General features: G+C 49.8%; 1 long non-coding RNA gene across 1 annotated transcript in view; it reads left to right on the plus strand.

Annotated features, from left to right (window-relative positions):
• The window catches only part of LOC309653784, a 132,118-nt gene extending 114,101 nt beyond the window's left edge, over nucleotides 1-18,017 (plus strand). Inside the window, exons 2-3 of the long non-coding RNA XR_014259470.1 lie at nucleotides 16,291-16,348; nucleotides 17,910-18,017. This is a non-coding gene — a long non-coding RNA (uncharacterized lncRNA). The remainder of the gene's footprint in view (nucleotides 1-16,290; nucleotides 16,349-17,909) is intronic.
• Nucleotides 18,018-18,586: the final 569 nt, after the last annotated feature.

The following is an 18,586-nucleotide window of genomic DNA, read 5'->3' on the forward strand; positions in this document are numbered from 1 at the left end:
GAATGAAACCTCAGTCATGTTCCCAGTCCACAGGGGTCCAGAACCAAGGCTCATTCAGGTTCCCGGGCCACAGTATTCCACAATCTAAACAGATGTCATGTTCCAAGGCCTCAGGGTTCCAGAATCCACCCATGCCATGTTCCTGGGCCACAGGGTTCCAAAGTGAATCCTCAGTTATGTTCCCAGGCTACACGGCTCCAGAATAAAACCTCAGTCATATTCCCAGTCCACAGGTTTCCAGAACCAAGGCTCAGTCAAGTTCCCAGGCCACAGTATTCCACAATCTAAACAGATTTCATGTTCCCAGGCCTCAGGGTTCCAGAATCCACCCATGTCATGTTAACAGGACACAGGGTTCCAGAATAAAACCTCAGTCATGTTCCCAGTCCACAGGGGTCCAGAACCAAGGCTCAGTCAGGTTCCCGGGGCACAGTATTCCACAATCTAAACAGATGTCATGTTCCCAGGCCACAGGGATCCAGAATCAAACCTCAGTCATGTTGCCAGGCCATAGGGTACCACCATCATACCTCAATCATATTCCCAGGCCTAAGGTTTCCAGAGTCAAACCGATTTCATGTTTCCAGGCAACAGGGTACCAGAATCCAAACCGAGGTCATGTTCCCAGGGCACAGGATTCCACACTCTAACATCAGTCATGTTCCCAGGCCAATGGTTTCCAGAATCAAACCTAAGTCATATTCCCAGGCCACATGGTTCCAGAATCAAACTTCAGTCGTGTTCCCAGGACACAGGGTTCCAGAATAAAACCTCAGTCATTTTCCCTGGACACAGGTTTCAGAAATCAAATCCCAGTCATGTTCCCAGGCCACAGGGTTCCAGAATCAATCCTCAGTTATGTTCCCAGGCTACATTGTTCCAGAATAAAACGTCAGTCATGTTCCCAGTCCACAGGGTTCCAGAACCAAGGCTCAGTCACGTTCCCAGGGCACAGTATTCCACAATCTAAACAGATGTCATGTTCCCAGGCCTCAGGGTTCCAGAATCCACCCATGTCATGTTCCCAGGCCACAGGGTTCCAGAATCAATCCTCAGTTATGTTCCCAGGCTACAAGGTTCCAGAATAAAACCTCAGTCATGTTCCTAGTCCACAGGGTTCCAGAATCCACCGTTGTCATGTGCCCAGGCCACAGGGTTCCAGAATCAATCCTCAGTTATGGTCCCAGGCTACAGGGTTCCAGAATAAAACCTCAGTCATGTTCCCAGTCCACAGGGTTCCAGAACCAAGGCTCAGTCAGGTTCCCGGGGCACAGTATTCCACAATCTAAACAGATGTCATGTTCCCAGGCCACAGGTTTCCAGAATCATGCCTCAGTCATGTTCCCAGGCCACAGGCATCCAGAATCAAACCTCAGTCATGTTGCCAGGCCATAGGGTACCACAATCAAACCTCAGTCATATTCCCAGACCTCAGGTTTACAGAATCAAACCGATTTCATGTTCCCAGGCAACAGGGTACCAGAATCCAAACCGATGTCATGTTCCCAGGCCACAGGATTCCACATTCTAACATCAGTCATGTTCCCAGGCCAATGGTTTCCAGAATCAAACCTCAGTCATATTCCCAGGCCACATGGTTACAGAATCAAACCTCAGTCGTGTTCCCAGGACACAGGGTTCCAGAATAAAACCTCAGTCATGTTCCCTGGACACAGGTTTCAGAAATCAAATCCCAGTCATGTTCCCAGGCCACAGGGTTCCACAATTAAACCTCAGTCATATTCCCAGGCCAGAGGGTTCCACAATCAAACCTCAGTCCTGTTGCCAGGCCACGGTTCCACCATCAAGCCTCAGTCATGTTCCCAGGTCAGAGTGTTCCACAATCTAACCTAAGTCATCTTGCCAAGCCACAGGGTTCCACCATCAAACCTCAGGCATATTGCCAGGCCACAGTGTTCCACCATCAAGCCTCACTCATGTTCCCAAGCCTGAGGGTTCCACTATCAAACCTCAATCATGTGGCCAGGCCACAGGATTCAACCATGAAACCTCAGTCATGTTCCCAGTAAACAGGGCTCCAGAATCAAACCAATGTCATATTCCCATGCCACGGGGTTCCAGTATCAGGCCTCAGTCATGGTCCCCGTGCACAGGGTTCCAAATCAAACCTCAGTCATGTTGCCAGTCCACAGGTTTCTGCCATCAAACCTCAGTCATGTTCCCAGTAAACAGGGCTCCAGAATCAAGCCTCAGTCATTTTGCCAGGCCAGAGTGTTCCACCATCAAACCTCAGTCATGATCCCAGGCCACATGTTTCCACAATGAAACCTCAGTCATTTTCCCAGGCCAAAGGTTTCCAGAATCAAACCTCAGTCATATTCCCAGGACACATGGTTCCAGAATCAACCTGAGTCATGTTCGAAGGCCACAGGTTTCAACAATCAAACCTCAGTCATGTTCCCAGGACACAGGTGTCCAGAATCAAACCTCAGTCATGTTCCCAGAGAACAGGCTTCCAGAAACAAACCTCAGTCATGTTCCCAAGCCACAGGGTTGCAGAATCAAACCTCAGTCTTGTTCCCAGGATACAGGTGTCCAGAGTCAAACCGCAGTCATGTTCCCAGGGAACAGGCTTCCAGAAACAAACCTCAGTCATGTTCCCAGGCCACAGGGTTTCAGAGTCAAACTTCAGTCTTGTTCCCAGGACACAGGTTTCCAGAATCAACCAGATATCATGTTCCCTGGCCACAGTCTTCCAGAATCAATCCTCAGTCATGTTGCCAGGCCACAGGTTTCCACCATCAAACCTCAGACATGTTCCCAGGCCACAGGGTACCAGAGTCAAACCGTTCGCAGGTTCCCAGGCCACAGAGTTCCAGAATCCACCGATGTCATGCGCCCAGGCCACAGGGTTCCAGAATCAATCCTCAGTTATGTTCGCAGGCTACAGGGTTCCGGAATATAACCTCAGTCATGTTCCCAGTCCACAGGGTTCCAGAATCAAGGCTCAGTCAGGTACCCGGGGCACAGTATTCCACAATCTAAACGGATGTCATGTTCCCAGGCCTCAGGGTTCCAGAATCCACCCATGTCATGTTCCCAGGCCACAGGGTTCCAGAATCAATCCTCAGTTATGTTCCCAGGCTACAGGGTTCCAGAATAAAACCTCAGTCATATTCCCAGTACATAGGGTTCCAGAACCAAGGCTCAGTCAGGTTCCCGGGTCACAGTATTCCACAAGCTAAACAGATGTCTTGTTCCCAGGCCTCAGGGTTCCAGAATCCACCCATGTTATGTTCCCAGGCCACAGGGTTCCAGAATCAATCCTCAGTTATGTTCCCAGGCTACAGGGTTCCAGAATAAAACCTCAGTCATGTTCCTAGTGCACAGTGTTCCAGAACCAAGGCTCAGTCAGGTTCCCGGGCCAAAGTATTCCACAATCTAAACAGATGTCATGTTTCCAGGCCACAGGTCTTCAAAATCACGCCTCAGTCATTTTCCCAGGCCACAGAGATCCAGAATCAAACCTCAGTCATGTTGCAAGGCCTCAGATTTCCGGAATCAAACCGATTTCGTGTTCCCAGACCACAGGGTTCCAGAGTCAAACCGTTCGCAGGTTCCCAGGCCACAGTGTTCCAGAATCCACCGATGTCATGTTCCCAGGCCACAGGCTTCCAGAATCAATCCTCAGTTATGTTCCCAGGCTACAGGGTTCCAGAATAAAACCTCAGTCATTATCCCAGTCCACAGGGTTCCAGAACCAAGGCTCAGTCAGTTTCCCGGGCCACAGTATTCCACAATCTAAACAGATGTCATGTTCCAAGGCCTCAGGGTTCCAGAATCCACCCATGTCATGTTAACAGGACACAGGGTTCCAGAATGAAACCTCAGTCATGTTCCCAGTCCACAGGGGTCCAGAACCAAGGCTCATTCAGGTTCCCGGGCCACAGTATTCCACAATCTAAACAGATGTCATGTTCCAAGGCCTCAGGGTTCCAGAATCCACCCATGCCATGTTCCTGGGCCACAGGGTTCCAAAGTGAATCCTCAGTTATGTTCCCAGGCTACACGGCTCCAGAATAAAACCTCAGTCATATTCCCAGTCCACAGGTTTCCAGAACCAAGGCTCAGTCAAGTTCCCAGGCCACAGTATTCCACAATCTAAACAGATTTCATGTTCCCAGGCCTCAGGGTTCCAGAATCCACCCATGTCATGTTAACAGGACACAGGGTTCCAGAATAAAACCTCAGTCATGTTCCCAGTCCACAGGGGTCCAGAACCAAGGCTCAGTCAGGTTCCCGGGGCACAGTATTCCACAATCTAAACAGATGTCATGTTCCCAGGCCACAGGGATCCAGAATCAAACCTCAGTCATGTTGCCAGGCCATAGGGTACCACCATCATACCTCAATCATATTCCCAGGCCTAAGGTTTCCAGAATCAAACCGATTTCATGTTTCCAGGCAACAGGGTACCAGAATCCAAACCGAGGTCATGTTCCCAGGGCACAGGATTCCACACTCTAACATCAGTCATGTTCCCAGGCCAATGGTTTCCAGAATCAAACCTAAGTCATATTCCCAGGCCACATGGTTCCAGAATCAAACTTCAGTCGTGTTCCCAGGACACAGGGTTCCAGAATAAAACCTCAGTCATTTTCCCTGGACACAGGTTTCAGAAATCAAATCCCAGTCATGTTCCCAGGCCACAGGGTTCCAGAATCAATCCTCAGTTATGTTCCCAGGCTACAGTGTTCCAGAATAAAACGTCAGTCATGTTCCCAGTCCACAGGGTTCCAGAACCAAGGCTCAGTCACGTTCCCAGGGCACAGTATTCCACAATCTAAACAGATGTCATGTTCCCAGGCCTCAGGGTTCCAGAATCCACCCATGTCATGTTCCCAGGCCACAGGGTTCCAGAATCAATCCTCAGTTATGTTCCCAGGCTACAAGGTTCCAGAATAAAACCTCAGTCATGTTCCTAGTCCACAGGGTTCCAGAATCCACCGTTGTCATGTGCCCAGGCCACAGGGTTCCAGAATCAATCCTCAGTTATGGTCCCAGGCTACAGGGTTCCAGAATAAAACCTCAGTCATGTTCCCAGTCCACAGGGTTCCAGAACCAAGGCTCAGTCAGGTTCCCGGGGCACAGTATTCCACAATCTAAACAGATGTCATGTTCCCAGGCCACAGGTTTCCAGAATCATGCCTCAGTCATGTTCCCAGGCCACAGGCATCCAGAATCAAACCTCAGTCATGTTGCCAGGCCATAGGGTACCACAATCAAACCTCAGTCATATTCCCAGACCTCAGGTTTACAGAATCAAACCGATTTCATGTTCCCAGGCAACAGGGTACCAGAATCCAAACCGATGTCATGTTCCCAGGCCACAGGATTCCACATTCTAACATCAGTCATGTTCCCAGGCCAATGGTTTCCAGAATCAAACCTCAGTCATATTCCCAGGCCACATGGTTACAGAATCAAACCTCAGTCGTGTTCCCAGGACACAGGGTTCCAGAATAAAACCTCAGTCATGTTCCCTGGACACAGGTTTCAGAAATCAAATCCCAGTCATGTTCCCAGGCCACAGGGTTCCACAATTAAACCTCAGTCATAATCCCAGGCCAGAGGGTTCCACAATCAAACCTCAGTCCTGTTGCCAGGCCACGGTTCCACCATCAAGCCTCAGTCATGTTCCCAGGTCAGAGTGTTCCACAATCTAACCTAAGTCATCTTGCCAAGCCACAGGGTTCCACCATCAAACCTCAGGCATATTGCCAGGCCACAGTGTTCCACCATCAAGCCTCACTCATGTTCCCAAGCCTGAGGGTTCCACTATCAAACCTCAATCATGTGGCCAGGCCACAGGATTCAACCATGAAACCTCAGTCATGTTCCCAGTAAACAGGGCTCCAGAATCAAACCAATGTCATATTCCCATGCCACGGGGTTCCAGTATCAGGCCTCAGTCATGGTCCCCGTGCACAGGGTTCCAAATCAAACCTCAGTCATGTTGCCAGTCCACAGGTTTCTGCCATCAAACCTCAGTCATGTTCCCAGTAAACAGGGCTCCAGAATCAAGCCTCAGTCATTTTGCCAGGCCAGAGTGTTCCACCATCAAACCTCAGTCATGATCCCAGGCCACATGTTTCCACAATGAAACCTCAGTCATTTTCCCAGGGCAAAGGTTTCCAGAATCAAACCTCAGTCATATTCCCAGGACACATGGTTCCAGAATCAACCTGAGTCATGTTCGAAGGCCACAGGTTTCAACAATCAAACCTCAGTCATGTTCCCAGGACACAGGTGTCCAGAATCAAACCTCAGTCATGTTCCCAGAGAACAGGCTTCCAGAAACAAACCTCAGTCATGTTCCCAAGCCACAGGGTTGCAGAATCAAACCTCAGTCTTGTTCCCAGGATACAGGTGTCCAGAATCAAACCGCAGTCATGTTCCCAGGGAACAGGCTTCCAGAAACAAACCTCAGTCATGTTCCCAGGCCACAGGGTTTCAGAGTCAAACTTCAGTCTTGTTCCCAGGACACAGGTTTCCAGAATCAACCAGATATCATGTTCCCTGGCCACAGTCTTCCAGAATCAATCCTCAGTCATGTTGCCAGGCCACAGGTTTCCACCATCAAACCTCAGACATGTTCCCAGGCCACAGGGTACCAGAGTCAAACCGTTCGCAGGTTCCCAGGCCACAGAGTTCCAGAATCCACCGATGTCATGCGCCCAGGCCACAGGGTTCCAGAATCAATCCTCAGTTATGTTCGCAGGCTACAGGGTTCCGAAATATAACCTCAGTCATGTTCCCAGTCCACAGGGTTCCAGAATCAAGGCTCAGTCAGGTACCCGGGGCACAGTATTCCACAATCTAAACGGATGTCATGTTCCCAGGCCTCAGGGTTCCAGAATGCACCCATGTCATGTTCCCAGGCCACAGGGTTCCAGAATCAATCCTCAGTTATGTTCCCAGGCTACAGGGTTCCAGAATAAAACCTCAGTCATATTCCCAGTACATAGGGTTCCAGAACCAAGGCTCAGTCAGGTTCCCGGGTCACAGTATTCCACAAGCTAAACAGATGTCTTGTTCCCAGGCCTCAGGGTTCCAGAATCCACCCATGTTATGTTCCCAGGCCACAGGGTTCCAGAATCAATCCTCAGTTATGTTCCCAGGCTACAGGGTTCCAGAATAAAACCTCAGTCATGTTCCTAGTGCACAGTGTTCCAGAACCAAGGCTCAGTCAGGTTCCCGGGCCAAAGTATTCCACAATCTAAACAGATGTCATGTTTCCAGGCCACAGGTCTTCAAAATCACGCCTCAGTCATTTTCCCAGGCCACAGAGATCCAGAATCAAACCTCAGTCATGTTGCAAGGCCTCAGATTTCCGGAATCAAACCGATTTCGTGTTCCCAGGCCACAGGGTTCCAGAGTCAAACCGTTCGCAGGTTCCCAGGCCACAGTGTTCCAGAATCCACCGATGTCATGTTCCCAGGCCACAGGCTTCCAGAATCAATCCTCAGTTATGTTCCCAGGCTGCAGGGTTCCAGAATAAAACCTCAGTCATTATCCCAGTCCACAGGGTTCCAGAACCAAGGCTCAGTCAGGTTCCCGGGCCACAGTATTCCACAATCTAAACAGATGTCATGTTCCAAGGCCTCAGGGTTCCAGAATCCACCCATGTCATGTTCCTGGGCCACAGGGTTCCAAAGTGAATCCTCAGTTATGTTCCCAGGCTACACGGCTCCAGAATAAAACCTCAGTCATATTCCCAGTCCACAGGTTTCCAGAACCAAGGCTCAGTCAAGTTCCCAGGCCACAGTATTCCACAATCTAAACAGATTTCATGTTCCCAGGCCTCAGGGTTCCAGAATCCACCCATGTCATGTTAACAGGACACAGGGTTCCAGAATAAAACCTCAGTCATGTTCCCAGTCCACAGGGGTCCAGAACCAAGGCTCAGTCAGGTTCCCGGGGCACAGTATTCCACAATCTAAACAGATGTCATGTTCCCAGGCCACAGGGATCCAGAATCAAACCTCAGTCATGTTGCCAGGCCATAGGGTACCACCATCAAACCTCAGTCATATTCCCAGGCCTAAGGTTTCCAGAATCAAACCGATTTCATGTTTCCAGGCAACAGGGTACCAGAATCCAAACCGAGGTCATGTTCCCAGGGCACAGGATTCCACACTCTAACATCAGTCATGTTCCCAGGCCAATGGTTTCCAGAATCAAACCTAAGTCATATTCCCAGGCCACATGGTTCCAGAATCAAACTTCAGTCGTGTTCCCAGGACACAGGGTTCCAGAATAAAACCTCAGTCATTTTCCCTGGACACAGGTTTCAGAAATCAAATCCCAGTCATGTTCCCAGGCCACAGGGTTCCAGAATCAATCCTCAGTTATGTTCCCAGGCTACAGGGTTCCAGAATAAAACGTCAGTCATGTTCCCAGTCCACAGGGTTCCAGAACCAAGGCTCAGTCACGTTCCCAGGGCACAGTATTCCACAATCTAAACAGATGTCATGTTCCCAGGCCTCAGGGTTCCAGAATCCACCCATGTCATGTTCCCAGGCCACAGGGTTCCAGAATCAATCCTCAGTTATGTTCCCAGGCTACAAGGTTCCAGAATAAAACCTCAGTCATGTTCCTAGTCCACAGGGTTCCAGAATCCACCGTTGTCATGTGCCCAGGCCACAGGGTTCCAGAATCAATCCTCAGTTATGGTCCCAGGCTACAGGGTTCCAGAATAAAACCTCAGTCATGTTCCCAGTCCACAGGGTTCCAGAACCAAGGCTCAGTCAGGTTCCCGGGGCACAGTATTCCACAATCTAAACAGATGTCATGTTCCCAGGCCACAGGTTTCCAGAATCATGCCTCAGTCATGTTCCCAGGCCACAGGCATCCAGAATCAAACCTCAGTCATGTTGCCAGGCCATAGGGTACCACAATCAAACCTCAGTCATATTCCCAGACCTCAGGTTTACAGAATCAAACCGATTTCATGTTCCCAGGCAACAGGGTACCAGATTCCAAACCGATGTCATGTTCCCAGGCCACAGGATTCCACATTCTAACATCAGTCATGTTCCCAGGCCAATGGTTTCCAGAATCAAACCTCAGTCATATTCCCAGGCCACATGGTTACAGAATCAAACCTCAGTCGTGTTCCCAGGACACAGGGTTCCAGAATAAAACCTCAGTCATGTTCCCTGGACACAGGTTTCAGAAATCAAATCCCAGTCATGTTCCCAGGCCACAGGGTTCCACAATTAAACCTCAGTCATATTCCCAGGCCAGAGGGTTCCACAATCAAACCTCAGTCCTGTTGCCAGGCCACGGTTCCACCATCAAGCCTCAGTCATGTTCCCAGGTCAGAGTGTTCCACAATCTAACCTAAGTCATCTTGCCAAGCCACAGGGTTCCACCATCAAACCTCAGGCATATTGCCAGGCCACAGTGTTCCACCATCAAGCCTCACTCATGTTCCCAAGCCTGAGGGTTCCACTATCAAACCTCAATCATGTGGCCAGGCCACAGGATTCAACCATGAAACCTCAGTCATGTTCCCAGTAAACAGGGCTCCAGAATCAAACCAATGTCATGTTCCCATGCCACGGGGTTCCAGTATCAGGCCTCAGTCATGGTCCCCGTGCACAGGGTTCCAAATCAAACCTCAGTCATGTTGCCAGTCCACAGGTTTCTGCCATCAAACCTCAGTCATGTTCCCAGTAAACAGGGCTCCAGAATCAAGCCTCAGTCATTTTGCCAGGCCAGAGTGTTCCACCATCAAACCTCAGTCATGATCCCAGGCCACATGTTTCCACAATGAAACCTCAGTCATTTTCCCAGGCCAAAGGATTCCAGAATCAAACCTCAGTCATATTCCCAGGACACATGGTTCCAGAATCAACCTGAGTCATGTTCGAAGGCCACAGGTTTCAACAATCAAACCTCAGTCATGTTCCCAGGACACAGGTGTCCAGAATCAAACCTCAGTCATGTTCCCAGAGAACAGGCTTCCAGAAACAAACCTCAGTCATGTTCCCAAGCCACAGGGTTGCAGAATCAAACCTCAGTCTTTTTCCCAGGACACAGGTGTCCAGAATCAAACCGCATTCATGTTCCCAGGGAACAGGCTTACAGAAACAAACCTCAGTCATGTTCCCAAGCCACAGGGTTCCAGAATCAAACCTCAGTCATGTTCCCAGGACACAGGTTTCCAGAATCAACCAGATATCATGTTCCCGGGCCACAGTCTTCCAGAATCAATCCTCAGTCATGTTGCCAGGCCACAGGTTTCCACCATCAAACCTCAGACATGTTCCCAGGCCACAGGGTACCAGAGTCAAACCGTTCGCAGGTTCCCAGGCCACAGAGTTCCAGAATCCACCGATGTCATGCGGCCAGGCCACAGGGTTCCAGAATCAATCCTCAGTTATGTTCGCAGGCTACAGGGTTCCGGAATAAAACCTCAGTCATGTTCCCAGTCCACAGGGTTCCAGAATCAAGGCTCAGTCAGGTACCCGGGGCACAGTATTCCACAATCTAAACAGATGTCATGTTCCCAGGCCTCAGGGTTCCAGAATCCACCCATGTCATGTTCCCAGGCCACAGGGTTCCAGAATCAATCCTCAGTTATGTTCCCAGGCTACAGGGTTCCAGAATAAAACCTCAGTCATATTCCCAGTACATTGGGTTCCAGAACCAAGGCTCAGTCAGGTTCCCGGGTCACAGTATTCCACAATCTAAACAGATGTCATGTTACCAGGCCTCAGGGTTCCAGAATCCACCCATGTTATGTTCCCAGGCCACAGGGTTCCAGAATCAATCCTCAGTTATGTTCCCAGGCTACAGGGTTCCAGAATAAAACCTCAGTCATGTTCCTAGTGCACAGTGTTCCAGAACCAAGGCTCAGTCAGGTTCCCGGGCCAAAGTATTCCACAATCTAAACAGATGTCATGTTTCCAGGCCACAGGTCTTCAGAATCACGCCTCAGTCATTTTCCCAGGCCACAGAGATCCAGAATCAAACCTCAGTCATGTTGCCAGGCCTCAGATTTCCGGAATCAAACCGATTTCGTGTTCCCAGGCCACAGGGTTCCAGAGTCAAACCATTCGCAGGTTCCCAGGACACAGTGTTCCAGAATCCACCGATGTCATGTTCCCAGGCCACAGGCTTCCAGAATCAATCCTCAGTTATGTTCCCAGGCTACAGGGTTCCAGAATAAAACCTCAGTCATGTTCCCAGTCCACAGGGTTCCAGAACCAAGGCTCAGTCAGGTTCCCGGGCCACAGTATTCCACAATCTAAACAGATGTCATGTTCCAAGGCCTCAGGTTTCCAGAATCCACCCATGTCATGTTCCTGGGCCACAGGGTTCCAAAGTGAATCCTCAGTTATGTTCCCAGGCTACACGGCTCCAGAATAAAACCTCAGTCATATTCCCAGTCCACAGGTTTCCAGAACCAAGGCTCAGTCAAGTTCCCAGGCCACAGTATTCCACAATCTAAACAGATTTCATGTTCCCAGGCCTCAGGGTTCCAGAATCCACCCATGTCATGTTAACAGGACACAGGCTTCCAGAATAAAACCTCAGTCATGTTCCCAGTCCACAGGGGTCCAGAACCAAGGCTCAGTCAGGTTCCCGGGGCACAGTATTCCACAATCTAAACAGATGTCATGTTCCCAGGCCACAGGGATCCAGAATCAAACCTCAGTCATGTTGCCAGGCCATAGGGTACCACCATCAAACCTCAGTCATATTCCCAGGCCTAAGGTTTCCAGAATCAAACCGATTTCATGTTTCCAGGCAACAGGGTACCAGAATCCAAACCGATGTCATGTTCCCAGGGCACAGGATTCCACACTCTAATATCAGTCATGTTCCCAGGCCAATGGTTTCCAGAATCAAACCTAAGTCATATTCCCAGGCCACATGGTTCCAGAATCAAACCTCAGTCGTGTTCCCAGGACACAGGGTTCCAGAATAAAACCTCAGTCATTTTCCCTGGACACAGGTTTCAGAAATCAAATCCCAGTCATGTTCCCAGGCCACAGGGTTCCAGAATCAATCCTCAGTTATGTTCCCAGGCTACAGGGTTCCAGAATAAAACGTCAGTCATGTTCCCAGTCCACAGGGTTCCAGAACCAAGGCTCAGTCACGTTCCCAGGGCACAGTATTCCACAATCTAAACAGATGTCATGTTCCCAGGCCTCAGGGTTCCTGAATCCACCCATGTCATGTTCCCAGGCCACAGGGTTCCAGAATCAATCCTCAGTTATGTTCCCAGGCTACAGGGTTTCAGAATAAAACCTCAGTCATATTCCCAGTACATAGGGTTCCAGAACCAAGGCTCAGTCAGGTTCCCGGGTCACAGTATTCCACAATCTAAACAGATATCTTGTTCCCAGGCCTCAGGGTTCCAGAATCCACCCATGTTATGTTCCCAGGCCACAGGGTTCCAGAATCAATCCTCAGTTATGTTCCCAGGCTACAGGGTTCCAGAATAAAACCTCAGTCATGTTCCTAGTGCACAGTGTTCCAGAACCAAGGCTCAGTCAGGTTCCCGGGCCAAAGTATTCCACAATCTAAACAGATGTCATGTTTCCAGGCCACAGGTCTTCAGAATCACGCCTCAGTCATTTTCCCAGGCCACAGAGATCCAGAATCAAACCTCAGTCATGTTGCCAGGCCTCAGATTTCCGGAATCAAACCGATTTCGTGTTCCCAGGCCACAGGGTTCCAGAGTCAAACCGTTCGCAGGTTCCCAGGCCACAGTGTTCCAGAATCCACCGATGTCATGTTCCCAGGGCACAGGCTTCTAGAATCAATCCTCAGTTATGTTCCCAGGCTACAGGGTTCCAGAATAAAACCTCAGTCATGTTCCCAGTCCACAGGGTTCCAGAACCAAGGCTCAGTCAAGTTCCCAGGCCACAGTATTCCACAATCTAAACAGATTTCATGTTCCCAGGCCTCAGGGTTCCAGAATCCACCCATGTCATGTTAACAGGACACAGGCTTCCAGAATAAAACCTCAGTCATGTTCCCAGTCCACAGGGGTCCAGAACCAAGGCTCAGTCAGGTTCCCGGGGCACAGTATTCCACAATCTAAACAGATGTCATGTTCCCAGGCCACAGGGATCCAGAATCAAACCTCAGTCATGTTGCCAGGCCATAGGGTACCACCATCAAACCTCAGTCATATTCCCAGGCCTAAGGTTTCCAGAATCAAACCGATTTCATGTTTCCAGGCAACAGGGTACCAGAATCCAAACCGATGTCATGTTCCCAGGGCACAGGATTCCACACTCTAACATCAGTCATGTTCCCAGGCCAATGGTTTCCAGAATCAAACCTAAGTCATATTCCCAGGCCACATGGTTCCAGAATCAAACCTCAGTCGTGTTCCCAGGACACAGGGTTCCAGAATAAAACCTCAGTCATTTTCCCTGGACACAGGTTTCAGAAATCAAATCCCAGTCATGTTCCCAGGCCACAGGGTTCCAGAATCAATCCTCAGTTATGTTCCCAGGCTACAGGGTTCCAGAATAAAACGTCAGTCATGTTCCCAGTCCACAGGGTTCCAGAACCAAGGCTCAGTCACGTTCCCAGGGCACAGTATTCCACAATCTAAACAGATGTCATGTTCCCAGGCCTCAGGGTTCCTGAATCCACCCATGTCATGTTCCCAGGCCACAGGGTTCCAGAATCAATCCTCAGTTATGTTCCCAGGCTACAAGGTTCCAGAATAAAACCTCAGTCATGTTCCTAGTCCACAGGGTTCCAGAATCCACCGTTGTCATGTGCCCAGGCCACAGGGTTCCAGAATCAATCCTCAGTTATGGTCCCAGGCTACAGGGTTCCAGAATAAAACCTCAGTCATGTTCCCAGTCCACAGGGTTCCAGAACCAAGGCTCAGTCAGGTTCCCGGGGCACAGTATTCCACAATCTAAACAGATGTCATGTTCCCAGGCCACAGGTTTCCAGAATCATGCCTCAGTCATGTTCCCAGGCCACAGGCATCCAGAATCAAACCTCAGTCATGTTGCCAGGCCATAGGGTACCACAATCAAACCTCAGTCATATTCCCAGACCTCAGGTTTACAGAATCAAACCGATTTCATGTTCCCAGGCAACAGGGTACCAGAATCCAAACCGATGTCATGTTCCCAGGGCTCAGGATTCCACACTCTAACATCAGTCATGTTCCCAGGCCAATGGTTTCCAGAATCAAACCTAAGTCATATTCCCAGGCCACATGGTTCCAGAATCAAACCTCAGTCGTGTTCCCAGGACACAGGGTTCCAGAATAAAACCTCAGTCATTTTCCCTGGACACAGGTTTCAGAAATCAAATCCCAGTCATGTTCCCAGGCCACAGGGTTCCAGAATCAATCCTCAGTTATGTTCCCAGGCTACAGGGTTCCAGAATAAAACGTCAGTCATGTTCCCAGTCCACAGGGTTCCAGAACCAAGGCTCAGTCACGTTCCCAGGGCACAGTATTCCACAATCTAAACAGATGTCATGTTCCCAGGCCTCAGGGTTCCAGAATCCACCCATGTCATGTTCCCAGGCCACAGGGTTAGAGAATCAATCCTCAGTTATGTTCCGAGGCCACAGGGTTCCGGAATAAAACCTCAGTCATGTTCCCAGTCCACAGGGTTCCAGAATCAAGGCTCAGTCAGGTACCCGGGGCACAGTATTCCACAATCTAAACAGATGTCATGTTCCCAGGCCTCAGGGTTCCAGAATCCACCCATGTCATATTCCCAGGCCACAGGGTTCCAGAATCAATCCTCAGTTATGTTCCCAGGCTACAGGGTTCCAGAATAAAACGTCAGTCATGTTCCCAGTCCACAGGGTTCCAGAACCAAGGCTCAGTCAGGTTCCCGGGGCACAGTATTCCACAATCTAAACAGATGTCATGTTCCCAGGCCACAGGATTCCGCACTCTAACATCAGTCATGTTCCCAGGCCACATGGTTCCAGAATCAAACCTCAGTCGTGGTCCCAGGACACAGGGTTCCAGAAGAAAACCTCAGTCATGTTCCCTGGACACAGGTTTCAGTAATCAAATCCCAGTCATGTTCCCAGGCCACAGGGTTCCACAATTAAACCTCAGTCATATTCCCAGGCCAGAGGGTTCCACAATCAAACCTCAGTCCTGTGGCCAGGCCACGGTTCCACCATCAAGCCTCAGTCATGTTCCCAGGTCAGAGTGTTCCACAATCTAACCTAAGTCATCTTGCCAAGCCACAGGGTTCCACCATCAAACCTCAGGCATATTGCCAGGCCACAGTGTTCCACCATCAAGCCTCACTCATGTTCCCAAGCCTGAGGGTTCCACTATCAAACCTCAATCATGTGGCCAGGCCACAGGATTCAACCATGAAACCTCAGTCATGTTCCCAGTAAACAGGGCTCCAGAATCAAACCAATGTCATGTTCCCATGCCACGGGGTTCCAGTATCAGGCCTCAGTCATGGTCCCCGTGCACAGGGTTCCAAATCAAACCTCAGTCATGTTGCCAGTCCACAGGTTTCTGCCATCAAACCTCAGTCATGTTCCCAGTAAACAGGGCTCCAGAATCAAGCCTCAGTCATTTTGCCAGGCCAGAGTGTTCCACCATCAAACCTCAGTCATGATCCCAGGCCACATGTTTCCACAATGAAACCTCAGTCATTTTCCCAGGCCAAAGGTTTCCAGAATCAAACCTCAGTCATATTCCCAAGCCACAGGGTTGCAAAATCAAACCTCAGTCTTGTTCCCAGGACACAGGTGTCCAGAATCAAACCGCAGTCATGTTCCAGGGAACAGGCTTCCAGAAACAAACCTCAGTCATGTTCCCAGGCCACAGGCTTCCAGAATCAAACTTCAGTCTTGTTCCCAGGCCACAGGGTTCCAGAATCAATCCTCATTTATGTTCCCAGGCTACAGGGTTCCAGAATAAAACCTCAGTCATGTTCCCAGTCCACAGGGTTCCAGAACCAAGGCTCAGTCAGGTTCCCGGGCCACAGTATTCCACAATCTAAACAGATGTCATGTTCCAAGGCCTCAGGGTTCCAGAATCCACCCATGTCATGTTCCTGGGCCACAGGGTTCCAAAGTGAATCCTCAGTTATGTTCCCAGGCTACACGGCTCCAGAATAAAACCTCAGTCATATTCCCAGTCCACAGGTTTCCAGAACCAAGGCTCAGTCAAGTTCCCAGGCCACAGTATTCCACAATCTAAACAGATTTCATGTTCCCAGGCCTCAGGGTTCCAGAATCCACCCATGTCATGTTAACAGGACACAGGGTTCCAGAATAAAACCTCAGTCATGTTCCCAGTCCACAGGGGTCCAGAACCAAGGCTCAGTCAGGTCCCCGGGGCAGAGTATTCCACAATCTAAACAGATGTCATGTTCCCAGGCCACATGGTTCCAGAATCAAACCTCAGTCATGTTCCCAGGCCACAGGATTCCACACTCTAACATCAGTCATGTTCCCAGTCCACAGGGATCCAGAATCAAACCTCAGTCATTTTCCCTGGACACAGTTTTCAGAAATCAAATCCCAGTCATGTTCCCTGGCCACAGGGTTCCAGAATCAATCCTCAGTTATGTTTCCAGGCTACAGGGTTCCAGAATAAAACGTCAGTCATGTTCCTAGTCCACACGGTTCCAGAACCAAAGCTCAGTCACGTTCCCAGGGCACAGTATTCCACAATCTAAACAGATGTCATGTTCCCAGGCCTCAGGGTTCCAGAATCCACCCATGTCATGTTCCCAGGCCACAGGGTTCCAGAATCAATCCTCAGTTATGTTCCCAGGCTACAAGGTTCCAGAATAAAACCTCAGTCATGTTCCTAGTTCACAGGGTTCCAGAATCCACCGTTGTCATGTGCCCAGGCCACAGGGTTCCAGAATCAATCCTCAGTTATGTTCGCAGGCTACAGGGTTCCGGAATAAAACCTCAGTCATGTTCCCAGTCCACAGGGTTCCAGAATCAAGGCTCAGTCAGGTACCCGGGGCACAGTATTCCACAATCTAAACAGATGTCATGTTCCCAGGCCTCAGGGTTCCAGAATCCACCCATGTCATGTTCCCAGGCCACAGGGTTCCAGAATCAATCCTCAGTTATGTTCCCAGGCTACAGGGTTCCAGAATAAAACCTCAGTCATATTCCCAGTACATAGGGTTCCAGAACCAAGGCTCAGTCAGGTTCCCGGGTCACAGTATTCCACAAGCTAAACAGATGTCTTGTTCCCATGCCTCAGGGTTCCAGAATCCACCCATGTTATGTTCCCAGGCCACAGGGTTCCAGAATCAATCCTCAGTTATGTTCCCAGGCTACAGGGTTCCAGAATAAAACCTCAGTCATGTTCCTAGTGCACAGTGTTCCAGAACCAAGGCTCAGTCAGGTTCCCGTGCCAAAGTATTCCACAATCTAAACAGATGTCATGTTTCCAGGCCACAGGTCTTCAGAATCACGCCTCAGTCATTTTCCCAGGCCACAGAGATCCAGAATCAAACCTCAGTCATGTTGCCAGGCCTCAGATTTCCGGAATCAAACCGATTTCGTGTTCCCAGGCCACAGGGTTCCAGAGTCAAACCGTTCGCAGGTTCCCAGGCCACAGTGTTCCAGAATCCACCCATGTCATGTTCCCAGGCCACAGGGTTCCAGAATCAATCCTCAGTTATGTTCCCAGGCTACAGGGTTCCAGAATAAAACCTCAGTCATATTCCCAGTTCACAGGTTTCCAGAACCAAGGCTCAGTCAAGTTCCCAGGCCACAGTATTCCACAATCTAATGAGATTTCATGTTCCCAGGCCTCAGGGTTCCAGAATCCACCCATGTCATGTTAACAGGACACAGGGTTCCAGAATAAAACCTCAGTCATGTTCCCAGTCCACAGGGGTCCAGAACCAAGGCTCAGTCAGGTTCCCGGGGCACAGTATTCCACAATCTAAACAGATGTCATGTTCCCAGGCCACAGGGATCCAGAATCAAACCTCAGTCATGTTGCCAGGCCATAGGGTACCACCATCAAACCTCAGTCATATTCCCAGGCCTAAGGTTTCCAGAATCAAACCGATTTCATGTTTCCAGGCAACAGGGTACCAGAATCCAAACCGATGTCATGTTCCCAGGGCACAGGATTCCACACTCTAACATCAGTCATGTTCCCAGGCCAATGGTTTCCAGAATCAAACCTAAGTCATATTCCCAGGCCACATGGTTCCAGAATCAAACCTCAGTCGTGTTCCCAGGACACAGGGTTCCAGAATAAAACCTCAGTCATTTTCCCTGGACACAGGTTTCAGAAATCAAATCCCAGTCATGTTCCCAGGCCACAGGGTTCCAGAATCAATCCTCAGTTATGTTCCCAGGCTACAGGGTTCCAGAATAAAACGTCAGTCATGTTCCCAGTCCACAGGGTTCCAGAACCAAGGCTCAGTCACGTTCCCAGGGCACAGTATTCCACAATCTAAACAGATGTCATGTTCCCAGGCCTCAGGGTTCCAGAATCCACCCATGTCATGTTCCCAGGCCACAGGGTTCCAGAATCAATCCTCAGTTATGTTCCCAGGCTACAAGGTTCCAGAATAAAACCTCAGTCATGTTCCTAGTC

Source organism: Balaenoptera physalus, assembly GCF_965194825.1.
Source record: "Balaenoptera physalus genome assembly, contig: HAP1_SCAFFOLD_1162, whole genome shotgun sequence".
NCBI lineage: Eukaryota > Metazoa > Chordata > Mammalia > Artiodactyla > Balaenopteridae > Balaenoptera > Balaenoptera physalus.